Here is a 13,839-nt window from a genome sequence, read left to right as displayed (position 1 = left end):
ATTTAGCAAATATGTACTGAATACCTGGTTGGTGCAAAGCTAAAAATTGAGTCTGGGGATGGGAAATAAAAAGAAGGGTATTAGCTGGCCATGGTGCTGTGTGCCTGTAGTCCCAGCCATCCGGGAGGCTGAGCTTGGGATGTCAAGGCTGTAATGAGCTTGATTTTACCACTGCATTCCGGCCTGAGTGAGACCTTGTCTAAAAAAAAGGAAAGAAAAGAAAAAAAAGAAGAAGGGTGATTCTTGCTCTTAAAAGTTTATTCACTTTAGGAGGCCAAGGCAGGTGAAATGCTTCAGCCCAAGAATTTCAGACTAGTGTTGGCAACATGGCAAAATTCCATTCTCTACAAAAAATGGAAAAATTAGCTAGAGGTGGTGTTACATGCCTATAGTCTCAGCTACTTGGGAGGCTGAGGTGAGAGGAACATCTGAGCCAGGAGTTGGAAGCTGCAGTGAGTTGTGATCGTGCCACTGCTCTCCAACCTGAGCGACAGAGTAAGAGTTTATCTCATTAAACATTTGTTTCTCTTATGTGCTAGAAAAGGAAGCTACATACATAAGTAATAGAAGGCTTATTACAATAAAAGTTTGGGAAATATTAAATAAAGTTCCAGACTGGATAATTGGGTCAATGGTCTGGGTAAGGTCATTTTAAAATCTCATCCCAGCCATGTTGCTCACGAAATGCTCTCCTATGGGTAAAACAGCAGGTGAGAGAAAATGATACTTTTGATAAAGAATGTCTGCTTCCTTCTCTGTTTTAACATAGCTTTATGAACATACTTCCTGCTTGCATTTAACATATTTTTGTTATTTATTTGCATGATCTCTTCAGTTTTTTTCTGTCTATAAAATGAGAAGCTAGACTCTAATTTTGTTTTCAGTTTAATTCCATGATACAATTAATTTTAATAGTAAAGACAATCAAACTGAATCACTAAAATACCAACAAGTTTTTCTCTTGCTAATGCAAAAATACTAGATTGGGAAGCTAGGAAGCTATCTAAGCTCATTCAGTATTTTACAGATGAGTTTCTTAGACGTGAAAGAGCACAGAAAATTTTTCAAAACATGCAACTGGCTTGCTTGCAGAGCTATGACTGAAAGAAGAATCTTTTAGTTCTCATTTTCATACTCGCAATCATACTTGCTCTTTTAACTATATTATGTGTTTTGTGTTTATGTGTATGGCTGTTAAGCCAAGCTGAGAAATGCAGAAAATAATTCACACTATCTATAAAATAAGAGCTTTATCTAGAAATTCATTTTTCATCTATTTATGGAGCATTTGCATCAGAGGTCCTGAAGATAACAAAAATGAGTTCCTTGGGCTAGATGTAATAGCATAGGAAGTTACAGGGGCTGTGGCATACCAAAAGAGAATATCATTGAGATTTTATGCAGATTTTTCCCTGTGAACTACAGCCCCAGGAATGACATCACCCAACTTCTTAAAAGAAGTCAGAAATAGAGATTTTGCATGAAATCTCTCGCTTTTTAAATGTATCAAAAACATGTTTAACAGTGTACAGGTTGAACAAAACACATTAATAGGTTGAAGCCAGCCTCTTGGCTATAAGATTTAAGGCTTCTTCTCCCTATACTAATAAAATTGATATACCTCACCAAGTGTGCTGGACTCTGACTGCAAAAGTGACCCCTGCATCGGTCACCATGTATTTTGACAACTTAGTAGGAATTTTGCAAACCAAACTGGCTGAAATGCATGGAACTATTCTAGGAATACCCTTCCCTGTCTTTGGCTCTAACTATTTAATTCTGAGATTAGTCAAAGCATATACTGTTTAGATACATTAAATTATTAGAGTTTACCTGCAAATCTCCTGAGGAACTGCATTTTCATGTAAATGATATGGCAACAAAAACTAATACAGTATGTGTGACATGAGGTAAGCCCAAAGACTCAAAGATTCATCCTCAGCGCCTTAATTCTGGTCTTTTCCCCACCCCATGCTCACATATTCTCTCTCTAAACTACCTGTATAGAGTTTGTTTTTTCTGGCCCTGAAATAATCCAAGCAAAAATTATGTCCTGCAAGGGAGAACTACATTTTGAAGAAGAAAGGGAAGGGGATAAAAAGCCAGATAATGCTCCTTTGCATCTAATATTTAAGATCAAGGAGTTTAAAATTATATTCGAGCACTAGTTATATGACTGACTAATCCCTGATATCTTTTCTGTGTCTATTTCATCTACCTCCTCCTTTATCCTGTTTCAAATTTGTCCTCTAGTTCAAAGAAACTGTCTAAGGGATAAAAGGTCCCTATGTTATGAAAGAACCTTTGTAATCCTCAACTTTACTTTGGAAAGCCTTGAACAAATATTTATGGCCGAAAAAGGGGACATATTTTCACAGCGGGAGTAAAGAGATTTCCCAAATTGAGTACTATGACTGTTATGTCCCAAAGCCAGGGGAGCTGAGAAGTAATGACATTCCTACTCTTTTGCCTCTGACTCAGTGAGGAACCAGAGGGCACTTAGCATCATGGCCACAGACTGTGTAACCTTCATCCCTGCCTGTATAACTGGAATCCCTTGGTCTGGGCCTGATTTCACTTTGTGTTTCTACTCTCTTTGGAATATATGCAGCAGCAAAATGCAGGCACTAATTCAGAGCACTCAGTCTGGGCAAGCAGGCTAATTAATATGTTTCACTGTGGCACTTTTCCATGATTCCTGAAGGGTTTGACGACATGGACAGAAGATAAAACGGAAGGCCAAGCCAGATCTGATTATCTTTTTCTGGCATGCGACACGACTAATCTGACACAAAGATGGGTGCCCGTTTTCTTGTAATGGTGGATGTGGTGTTAATTTGCTTTGTTGGCTCAACTGATATCCATGATCCTAAATATATTTGAAAATTATTTGCACAGATAGGATGGGATGGAGTTTGTCAGAATTACTTAATAAGGGTTTATGCTGACAGTGCAGTCACTGACAGTATTATTTAAGAGGTTTCTGAGGATCTGTGCCAAGCTTTTTGTGTGAAAAGGGTTCAAAAATGCTGTTTTTTATACTTCAGCTATACAAGATGGCATATTTACAGGAAACTATCACTAAAATCTCTGAATTGGTAAAAAGGTAACCTAGACTGAAGTTCTAAAAAGGCAATTTTGTCTTTCTTAAACACAGTAAAGTTAACATGGCTGTTTTACTAAGTAGAAATCTTAGGCTACATTATCAAACAGATACAATTAGTATATAATGAGCACGTTCCATGATGATAAATTCTTCTAATGTCCTTAAATACAGTATTTTTTTTCCTACTGGCTTAATCAGTCTCCCTATAATCTTTTCCATAACATTGTTTTGGAGATTTTTTTTTTTTAGCATTTGCTTCTTTTATAACTACAAAAAAACTTAGACCTGACATTCAATTTTCCCAAAATTTGAATTCATTTAAATTATTGAGTTTTTGTCCTTTGTTTGCATCAGCTGACAATATGTCTGCATCTCTCCCTACGTCCTCTGTTTATCTCAGCCACACAACGGTCTTCCTTACCACCCAGTGACTATAATTATGGCTAATATTAAGGGACCACAATCAACCATGCACAGAGCTAAATTATCTTTAGGAATTATCTTGCTTAATGCTGACAACGTCCCCATGAAGTAAGTGCTATTGTGATTCCATCTTTAGTGGATCAGGAGCCTGAATTGCCTATGATCACAGAGCCAAAAAAAAGTAGTGATCACTGCCCATGATCTTAGCCCAAGTCCTTGGCTATTCCCTACCCTTTTAACAGCACTACAAGAGGGGGAAAAGTTTAATTTTTCTCCCATGCCACTTCTCTGTGGACTACACACTCTCTATGATAGTTCATGGAAAGTGCTGGTGAGGGACCAGAAAAAATGAGGAGAGATGGTGTCCTGAGCATAGGTCACACATTGGTAAATAAATCTTATGACTGTTTTAAGGCTTAGAACTTCACATACACACACAAAAAAATTTGAAACTGCGGAAACAATATAAACTCTTTGGTATATGAGTTACAAGTTATATTCTCTTGTAATTCAAGTAAAATAAAGTACAGTTGATCACTCTTTCGGACAGAAACATACTTGGGAGAATAAAACACAGCCAAAGATCACTTCTCCTTGATCTCTTTGTTCCAATCACTATTCCGCAGTGAGTGGTACTGGAAGGAAAGGCTATTCCCCCACTCCAAGCTCCCTGGCCAGCTCCTCATTTTCTTTGATGTTTTTCATCAAGTTTTAATTCTAGGTTTGACATCTCACAATTTGCTGTAATGGAACAGATAAGCGTGTTTAATTCCTTACAAAATTCAACTAAACTAGCCAGCAGGTACAACCGTTACACTTTGCAAAGCTTTTTCACATGTATTATCTCATTTAACTGTCAAAAAACTCAATTAGGAAGAAATGGTTGACAGGAAACAATTGAATCTTTGCTTAAATCACAGATGTACAGGAAAATCAGTAAACAGAAATTATTGCAAAGAAAAAATTATAATATTTATGTGAGCCAGCAACAGATTGTGGATGTTGGTTGAGTCTAACCTCTACATGTCAATTCCCTTTGCCTTTACCATCAGTATATAAGCGAGGTAATTGATCTAGACTCCTCCCTTCCCATAAAGACACTTCATTTATTGCAGTTGCAGAAATATCTGGCCGTCTGTTCACTTTATTCATTGTGCCGCAATAAATAATAATGGATCCTAGAACAAGTTTCCCTTTTACTTTCCACTTCAGGTGAGTTATGTGGGTTGAGAAGATGTAGCTGTTGGTGTACCAGCTACACCATAGTAATGGTTTCAGAAAATATTCAGGTATACTCTTATCTAATTCCCTTTAAATCATGTTATTTTTCATTTATAATTTATTTTAATTGTGCTTCAGATAAAAGGTACTGTTTTAACCTCATGAAGTGATTCTTATTTCAAATGTGCACACTTCTGCAGACATGCTTGCTTGGCTATTCTGTGTTAACTCAAGACCAACCTCAGTGACAGGAGACAATTATTGTACGGGTAACTTTAAGTACAACATCTCATTCAGTCTTCATAATAATCTCAAAAAGTAAAGAAAGCTCATCATCACTGGTCATTAGAGAATGCAAATCAAAACCACATTGAGATACCATTTCACACCAGTTAGAATGGTGATCATTAAAAAATCTGGAGAATGCAGATGCTGGAGAGAATGTGGAGAAATAGGAACACTTTTACACTGTTGGTGGGAGTGTACATTAGTTCAGCCATTGTAGAAGACAGTGTGGCGATTCCTCAACAATCTAGAAATAGAAATTCCATTTGACCCAGCAATCCCATTACTGGGTATATACCCAAAGGATTATAAATCATTCTGTTATAAAGACACATACACACATATGTTCATTGTGGCACTGTTTACAATAGCAAAGACTTGGAACCAACCCAAATGCCCATCAATGATAGACTGGATAAAGAAAATGTAGCACATATATACTACAGAATACTATGCAGCCATAAAAAAAGGCTGAGTTCACATCCTTTGCAGGGACATTGATTAAGCTGGAAACCATAATTCTCAGCAAACTAACACAAAAACAGAAAACCAAATATTACATGTTCTCACTCATAAGTGGGTATTCAACAATGAGAACACATGGACACGGAGGGGAACATCACACACAAGGGCCTGTTGTGGGGGTGGGGGTATAGGGAAGGGATGGCAGGGGTGGAGAGATTCAGGAGGGATAACATTAGGAGAAATACCTAATGTAAATGACAGGAGGATGGATGCAGCAAACCACCATGGCATGTGTATACCTATGTAACAATCCTGCACAAGCTGCACATGTACCCCAGAACTTAAAGTATAATTAAAAAAAATAAAGTAGGGCATCTTATCTCCATCCAACAAAGAAAGCCCCTCAGTTTAAGAGTTAAAGGGGACTGATATATCAGTGCTAGGATTATAATCCATGTCTATATACTCCAAAATTTGAAATAATAATCACAACATTCTTCTCAGCTGATTAATGAGTTCAGCATTCACCATCACTTAACCGGTTGAAAGTATGGAAGAGGCGGGTGCAGTGGCTCACTCCTGTAATCCCATCACTTTGGGAAGCTGAGGTGGGCAGATCACCTGAGATCAGGAGTTTGAGACCAGCCTGGCCAACATGGTGAAACCCCATCTCTACTAAAAGTTCAAAACTTAGCCAGGCATGATGGTGGTCACCTGTAATCCCAGCTGCTTGGGAGGCCAAGGCAGGAGAATTGCTTGAACCTGGGAGGCAAGGTTGCAGTGAGCTGAGATTGAACCATTGCACTCCAGCCTGGGTAACAGAATGAGACTCTGTCTCAAACAAACAAACAAAAAGTATGGAAGAGGTGGGAAGTTGAGTTATATGAGTCAGTTCTTGTTACAATAATAGTATAAAACAAACCAATAGCTTAAAACAATAATGGTTTATTCTTGCTCATACACTTACAGATTAGCTCACATGTGGCTGATTGAAGCTTGGTTTGTCTGGGCTTGGTTCCATGCTGCAGACTGGACCTTTGTCTATTGCACAAGTCTTTCATCCTATCCTCCTTGACCAATTAGATACCTGAGATATATTCTTCTCATGGTACTACAGAAGTAAAAAATTGGCAAGTAGAAACACATAATGTCTCCTAAGGTCTAGACTTAGAAATGGCACATTGCCATTTCCATTCATGTTCCAAGGGCAAACTAAAGCAACATGGCAAAGCATACCATCAATGAGATGGCAAAGTATACTCCATCTCTAGTTGAAGGAAATGCAATGCCACTTGGCATTGAGTGTGAATACAGGGAGAAATGAGGAATGGGAACAATTTATACAATACCATGAGGAGATAGATAAACAGTTAAGAAAATGAGCTCTCCATGTTGTATGAATGTTTGTACAGAAGAAGAGAAAGGAGACTTTAACCCAACTGGACAGAGGATAAGATCTAATGTTCTATTCTTATTTCTTATAGTTAGAGATTAAAAAGAATATCCAAAAGATCTCTGGGACTACTACCTGAAAATCTACCTGCTCAGCAGTGATTTTAAGGCTAAGCAGGTCAGCAGGGAAAATATTATGTTACAGCATATGTGCTTCTAAGAACTGGCTGACAAGTAGGATTATAATATATATGAGAATGGAAACAATTGTAATTGGTAATATATGAAAAACTCCGGATTTGCAGAACTCATAGTCTACAGAATATTTTAAATGACATTTAGCCCCTTCAATCCAAGCCTACAATTCTAGACTCTGACTTGAAAAGGATCTTAAAGGTCTTGTCAATGCTTGAATTCTCTTTGTAACATGCAGCTTATATTTGAACATGTTCTGTAACATTACTTTCCAATTCCATTTTGAAACTTTGCATCTTCTTTTTCCTTATCATTGCCATTTAAATGCATCTCATGTCTCCACACTACTCATCAGTGAGTCCATGAGCAAGTAAGAACCACCCAAAAATGATAAACCCCAGAAAACTTCTCTCCTTAGGGTTATTCCTGGTGAATAACCATTCCTATGCCAGGTCAGTTCCAAAGGGCCCTCTGCATGGCTTAATACTCTGCTGTTGCAGTCTTGAAATTTTTAAGTTTTTAACAAGTAACTGCATTTTCATTTTGCACTTGGCTTCACAAATTAGGTAGCTGATCTTGTTCCTAAGTCATCATCAGCACTGTCTGTACCTGAATCAAGTCCCTACCCCCTGATACCTTCTTGTAGCCATTCCACTGGGGCAACTCCACTTGCTATCTTACCAGATTCGGTGCCTGATTGATTCTCTGTTCCTCATGGTTTTTTGATTTCACTCTTACTCAGTTTTGGTGGAGCAGTTTCCTCCATCTATCCCAGCTACTGGACCAGACCTTCACTGACACCTTATTTCCTCCCCCAGGAGAAAGAGATTTTGACCATAACTCTCAGATAATTCTTCCTAAGCTAAATTTTGATTTGGGCCAATTAATCCTACCTCTCCTTGGAGCTATGCAAAATAAATCTTTCTGATTCTTCATCTACTTTGAAACTAGCCCTTCAAAGCAGAATGGAGGAATCACTTGATAAGGAGACATAACTGAACTTTGGGGAAGGAGCTAGTGGTACCTGGTCATGAGGGATGAATAGAATGTGGTCACCTTGAGCTGATGTTGTCCTCATCTTTTTACTTTTTTTTTTTAATCATACATCAGCTGAACTGCTTTGCTGCCCTCTTGCTAAAGGTTGGATGCGGTGGACTCCATCCTTAAATGGCTGTTTCATACTACTGTTAACAATCTAAATTCAACAATCACAAAACCAGGTAATTTGTATTAAAGAACATATCTTCCCCACAAGTACATAAATTATTCAAGCAGATCCTTTAGGTTTATGGTAGAAGGAAATGTGTAAACATGAGAATTTAACAGACTTTTTGAACATATTTAATTTGGGCTTTTATATTTCATGCCAAAATTTTGAAATAATATTTAGTGCTTGGCTTTCCTTTTTCTTGTTTGTGAAAGTAGCACTTGTTTTTGTAGAAAACTTAGAAAATAATTTAAAACCACAAAGGAAAATAAACATCTTTACAGTTCTACCTATTAAAAATAACTACAGTTAACATACAGTTTAATATCTCCTTATCTTTTATTATGAACATATACACATATATATCTTAAAAGATCATATTGTGATGAGTACAGTTAACATAGTTTAGTATCTCTTCATCTTTTATTATGAACATATATACATATATATTATATATATTAAAAGACACTACTATGAGCATATTATACATAGTATTTCATAACTCATTGTTTTTTAAAATTTTTATCAGAATGATTTTTCCTTTTCATAGGATAATTAGAAAGCAAACAAACTTAAAGCCATATAGCAATGCAATAAGATAGTTCTGTCAAAAACAGTCAATTCAGGAGGAAAGACATTAGAGCGATGTGCTTGTAGTTATGTAGGCCAAATAACAGGCTGATTTTCTTACTGTCTACTAATACAATAATCCACAGCCAATTGACATGCTGGTGATGTGTGATCACAGGCAAGGCTCAGGATTCAAGTTATATATTGTTTTAATAAATACTTAGCTGCTTTGGATCCTTTTTATATCTTTCAGTAAATTAATTTTTGTATATGGTGTAAGGAAGGGATCCAGATACATATACCCTCCCAGTACTGAATCAGGTAGAAGTCGAATCCCTGATTAGACTAGTAACAAGTTCTGAAATTGAGGCAATGATTAACAGCCTACCAACCAAAAAAAAAAAGTCCAGGACCAAATGGATTCACAGCCAAATTCCACCAGAGGTACAAAGAGGAGCTGGTACAATTCCTTCTGAAACTATTCCAAGCAATAGAAAAAGAGGGAATCCTCCCAAACTCATTTTATGAGGCCAGTATAATCCTGATACCAAAACCTGGCAGAGACACAACTAAAAAAGGAAGTTTCAGGCCAATATCTCTGATGACCATTGATGCAAAAATCCTCAATAAAATACTGGGAAACAAAATCCAGCAGCATATCAAAAAGCTTATCCATCATGATCAAGTTGGCATCATCCCTGGGATGCATGGCTGGTTCAACATACACAAACCAATAAACATAATCCATCACATAAAGAGAACCAATGACAAAAACCATCTGATTATCTCAATAGATGCAGAAAAGGCCTTCTACAAGATTCAACAGCGCTTCATGCTAAAAACTCTCAATATTGATAGAGCATATCTCAAAATAATAAGAGCTACGTGTGAAAAACCCACAGCCAATATTATACTGAATGGATGAAAACTGGAAGCATTCCCTTTGAAAACTGGCATAAGACAAGGATGCTCTCTCTCATCACTCCTATTTAACATAGTATTGGAAGTTCTGGCCAGGGCAATTAGGCAAGAGAAAGAAATAAATAGTATTCAGTTAGGAACAGAGGAAATTAAATTTTCTGTTTGCAGATGGCATGATTGTATATTTAGAAAACCCCATCATCTCAGCCCAACATCTCCTTAAGCTGATAAGCAACGTCATCGAAGTCTCAGGGTACAAAATCAATGTGCAAAAATTAAAACCATCCCTATACACCAATAATAGACAAACAGCCTAATCATGAGTGAACCCCCACTCACAATAGCTACAAAGAGAATAAAATGCCTAGGAATACAACTTACAAGGGATGTGAAGGACCTCTTCAGGGAGAACTGCAAACCACTGCTCAAGGAAGTAAGAAAGGACACAAACAGATGGAAAAACATTCCATGCTCATGAATAGGAAGAATCAATATTGTGAAAATGGCCATACTGCCCAATGTAATTTATAGATTCAATGCTATCCCCATCAAGCTTTCTCCACCATTGACTTTCTCCACAGAATTGGAAAACACTACTCTAAATTTCATATGGAACCAAAAAAGAGCCCACATACCCAAGACAATCCTAAGCAAAAAGAACAAAGCTGGAGACATCACACTACCTGACTTCAAACTATACTACAAGGCTACAGTAACCAAAGCAACATGGTGCTGGTATCAAAACAGATATAGAGACAATGGAACAGAACAGAGGGCTCAGTAATAACACCACACATGTACAACCATCTGATCTTTGACAAACCTGACAAAAACAAGCAATGGGGAAAGGATTCCCTATTCAATAAATGGTGTTGGGAAAACTGGCTATCCATATGCAGAAAGTTGAAACTGGATCGCTTCCTTACACCTTATAAAAAAATAAGATGGATTCAAGACTTAAATGTAAGACCTAACACCATAAAAACCCAAAAGAAAACCTAGGGAGTACCATTCAGGACATAGACATGGGCAAGGACTTCATGACTAAAACACTGAAAGCAATGGCAACAAAAGCCAAAATAAACAAATGGGATCTAATTAAACTAAAGAGCCTCAGCACAGCAAAAGAAACTATCATCAGAGTGAACAGGCAACCTACAGAATGGGAGAAACTTTTTGCAATCTATCCATCTGACAAAGGGCTAATATCCAGAATCTACAAAGAACTTAAATTTACAAGAAAAAAACAACCCCATCAAAAAGTGGGCAAAGGATATGAATAGACACTTCTCAAAAGAAGAGATTTATGCAGCAAGAAAAAAAATGGAAAAAAGCTCATTGTCACTTGTCATTAGGGAAATGCAAATAAAAACTGCATTGAGATATCATCTCATGCCAGTTAGAATGGCAATCATTAAAATGTCAGGAAACAACAGATGCTGGAGAGGATGTGGAGAAATAGGAATGCTTTTACACTGTTGGTGGGAGTATAAATTAGTTCAACCATTGTGGAAGACAGTGTGGTGATTCCTCAAGGTTCTAGAAATAGAAATACCATTTGATCCAGCAATCCCATTACTGGGTATCTACTCAAAGGATTATAAATCATTCTATTGTAAGGATACATGTGCCTGTATGTTTACTGCAGCACTATTCACAATAACAACGACTCGGAACCAACCCAAATGCTCATCAGTGACAGACCAGATAAAATGTGGCACATATACACCATGAAATACCATGCAGCAATACAAAAGGATGAGTTCATGTCCTTTGCAGCATATAAATGAAGCAGGAAACCATAATTCTCAGCAAACTAACACACAAACAGAAAACCACATGTTTTCATTCATAAGTGGAGCTGAAGAATGAGAAGACATGGATACAGGAAGGAGAACATCACACACCAGGAAATACCTAATGCAAATGATAGGTTGATGGATGCAGCATATCATATGGCTTGCATACTTATGTAAAAAACATGCACATTCTGCACATGTACACCAGAACTTAAACTATAATAATAAAAGAAGTGTGCTGGCAATTTTATTTTAAAATAAAGGGTTCCATTCAGAAGGAAAGATATTTTATCTTCTTTAATGGGTTGCAAAAAAATGCAAAATAACATCCTGAGCATGTTAAAATTAGAATTTCTAAGCCTAAAGGGGTTACAAAAACCCAGGAGTATTTTGATGCCCTGAGTTTTTTGTTTGATTTGCCTGTAGGTACATGTTTAATAACTAAATGCCCTTTCTTCCCTTTTTAAGCTTCTCATCTTCAAAGATTGTGTGGTATAGGATTACTTGTTCCGTTACTAATCTGTTCATTTAAAAATATGTTTTAAAGGCACCTGAATACGTTATTTAGTGAGTATCCTTTAAATGTATAACCATAGATAAAAATCTATACTCAAAAATAATTTCTGTACACATCGATATTGATAGTCTCTCTCTCTCTCTCTCTCTCTCTCTCTCTCTCTGTCGCTCTCTCTCATTCACGTGCTGCATTTTAATCATCCCTGGAGTTTTTTCAAAGCTTACACTAATAGGCATCTTCCAAAGAGTTATATGTTGTGTTTATTTTATTTTTGAAAGTGTGAAGCAACCTAACATTTGCCTTATCCCCTCTATATTCCAAAATCTGTATAGCTTAGTTGATTTTTTTCACTGCATATGTACATTTTATTTATCCACTTATCTGTGGATGGATACCTGGGTTGGTTCCACATTTTTTTGATATTGTTTTTACTAACTTTACATTGGTCTTTGGATTTGATTCTTTAAAAAATAGGCAATATATAAGTGGTCTACAACAGACTGTTGACAGTGAGTGAACTTAAAAGTTCCTGCAATCTTCAAGATAATCATAGAACAAATGCAAACAAGAACAAAACAAAACTTCAACATTTCTCAACATTGACTTCTACATTTCTGCTTTACCCTATCAGGTTCTGTGAAAAACAGAAGAAAATTGAAAAATATGATATATTAATTCTGAAACCTCGATACGGATCATATTTCACTTGTAGAGCTCTGTTCTTCTTTTCTCCCACCATGTATTGTATTCTTAATGTAAGTTTCTTTAATATAATGAGAAAAGTTGCTTTCCTCAATATCTGGATACAATCCCAACTTAAAGTTACAGATTATCACCTTGACCTCTGGCTGCCATGTATACATTGATTTATTACACTTTTTAGACTAAGTTTTACCCAAGATACCACATCCAATATATCCAGATTTGAAGAGCTTGAGGTATTCTTCAAAATGCCTTGAGATTACAGTCTACTTACTGAAAACATCTCTAGACCTTATTTTGTGGAAGACAAGTTGGTGGCTTAGACTGAGCACAGGTGTGGTGCCAGGTATACTTGGCTTCAAATCCCTGTCCTTCCTTTATGACACTTAGGCATGTTAGCTTCTCTATTCCTATTTGTAAAATGGAAACACAAACGTTACATAAATAATTTGGTAAAAATTAAATGATACATGAATTATGAAGATTAAGTGAAATAATGCAAACAAAGCACTTGAACTGATTAAGTGCTCAAATTGCTAGTTCCTATTATTATTATATCATTCCAGATTAGTTCATGAGTAAGAGAGTGACCTCATTGCTTCATAGCCATATTTTATTATAGTCTTGCAGTACTGTTCTTCAGACTTATCAGGTATTTTTATGAGTTTTTACTTTAAATGTCTTTTTACTGTGCTTGAGATGCAAATTTACCCTTGCATTAAAAAAATAGAAAACGAAATGTCACAACGTTTAATGAAAACTGAAGGCATTTGAGGCATGACTCAAACACACTCTTCAAGAACAAGCATATCAATAAAGAAAGTAATTGTGATATAAGGAGATAGAAACTGGGAGTCTCCTTTGGCTACTTCAATTCTGCAGGCATTCATTGACTGCAGAGTATCCAACTTCCTCCAGCAGCATATAAAACTCTTGGAGAGTAGAGTCCAAGTCTTTTTCAGCAGTTTATCATCAGCATTTAGGGATTATGGAGACAAAAACTTAAGGACTTGGTCTTGGTTCAAAGGCATTTACA

The sequence above is a fragment of the Callithrix jacchus genome, chromosome 11 (assembly GCF_049354715.1).
Source record: "Callithrix jacchus isolate 240 chromosome 11, calJac240_pri, whole genome shotgun sequence".
Lineage (NCBI taxonomy): Eukaryota > Metazoa > Chordata > Mammalia > Primates > Cebidae > Callithrix > Callithrix jacchus.
The sequence above is the reverse complement of the archived record's forward strand: the minus strand, read 5'-3'. Positions refer to the sequence as shown.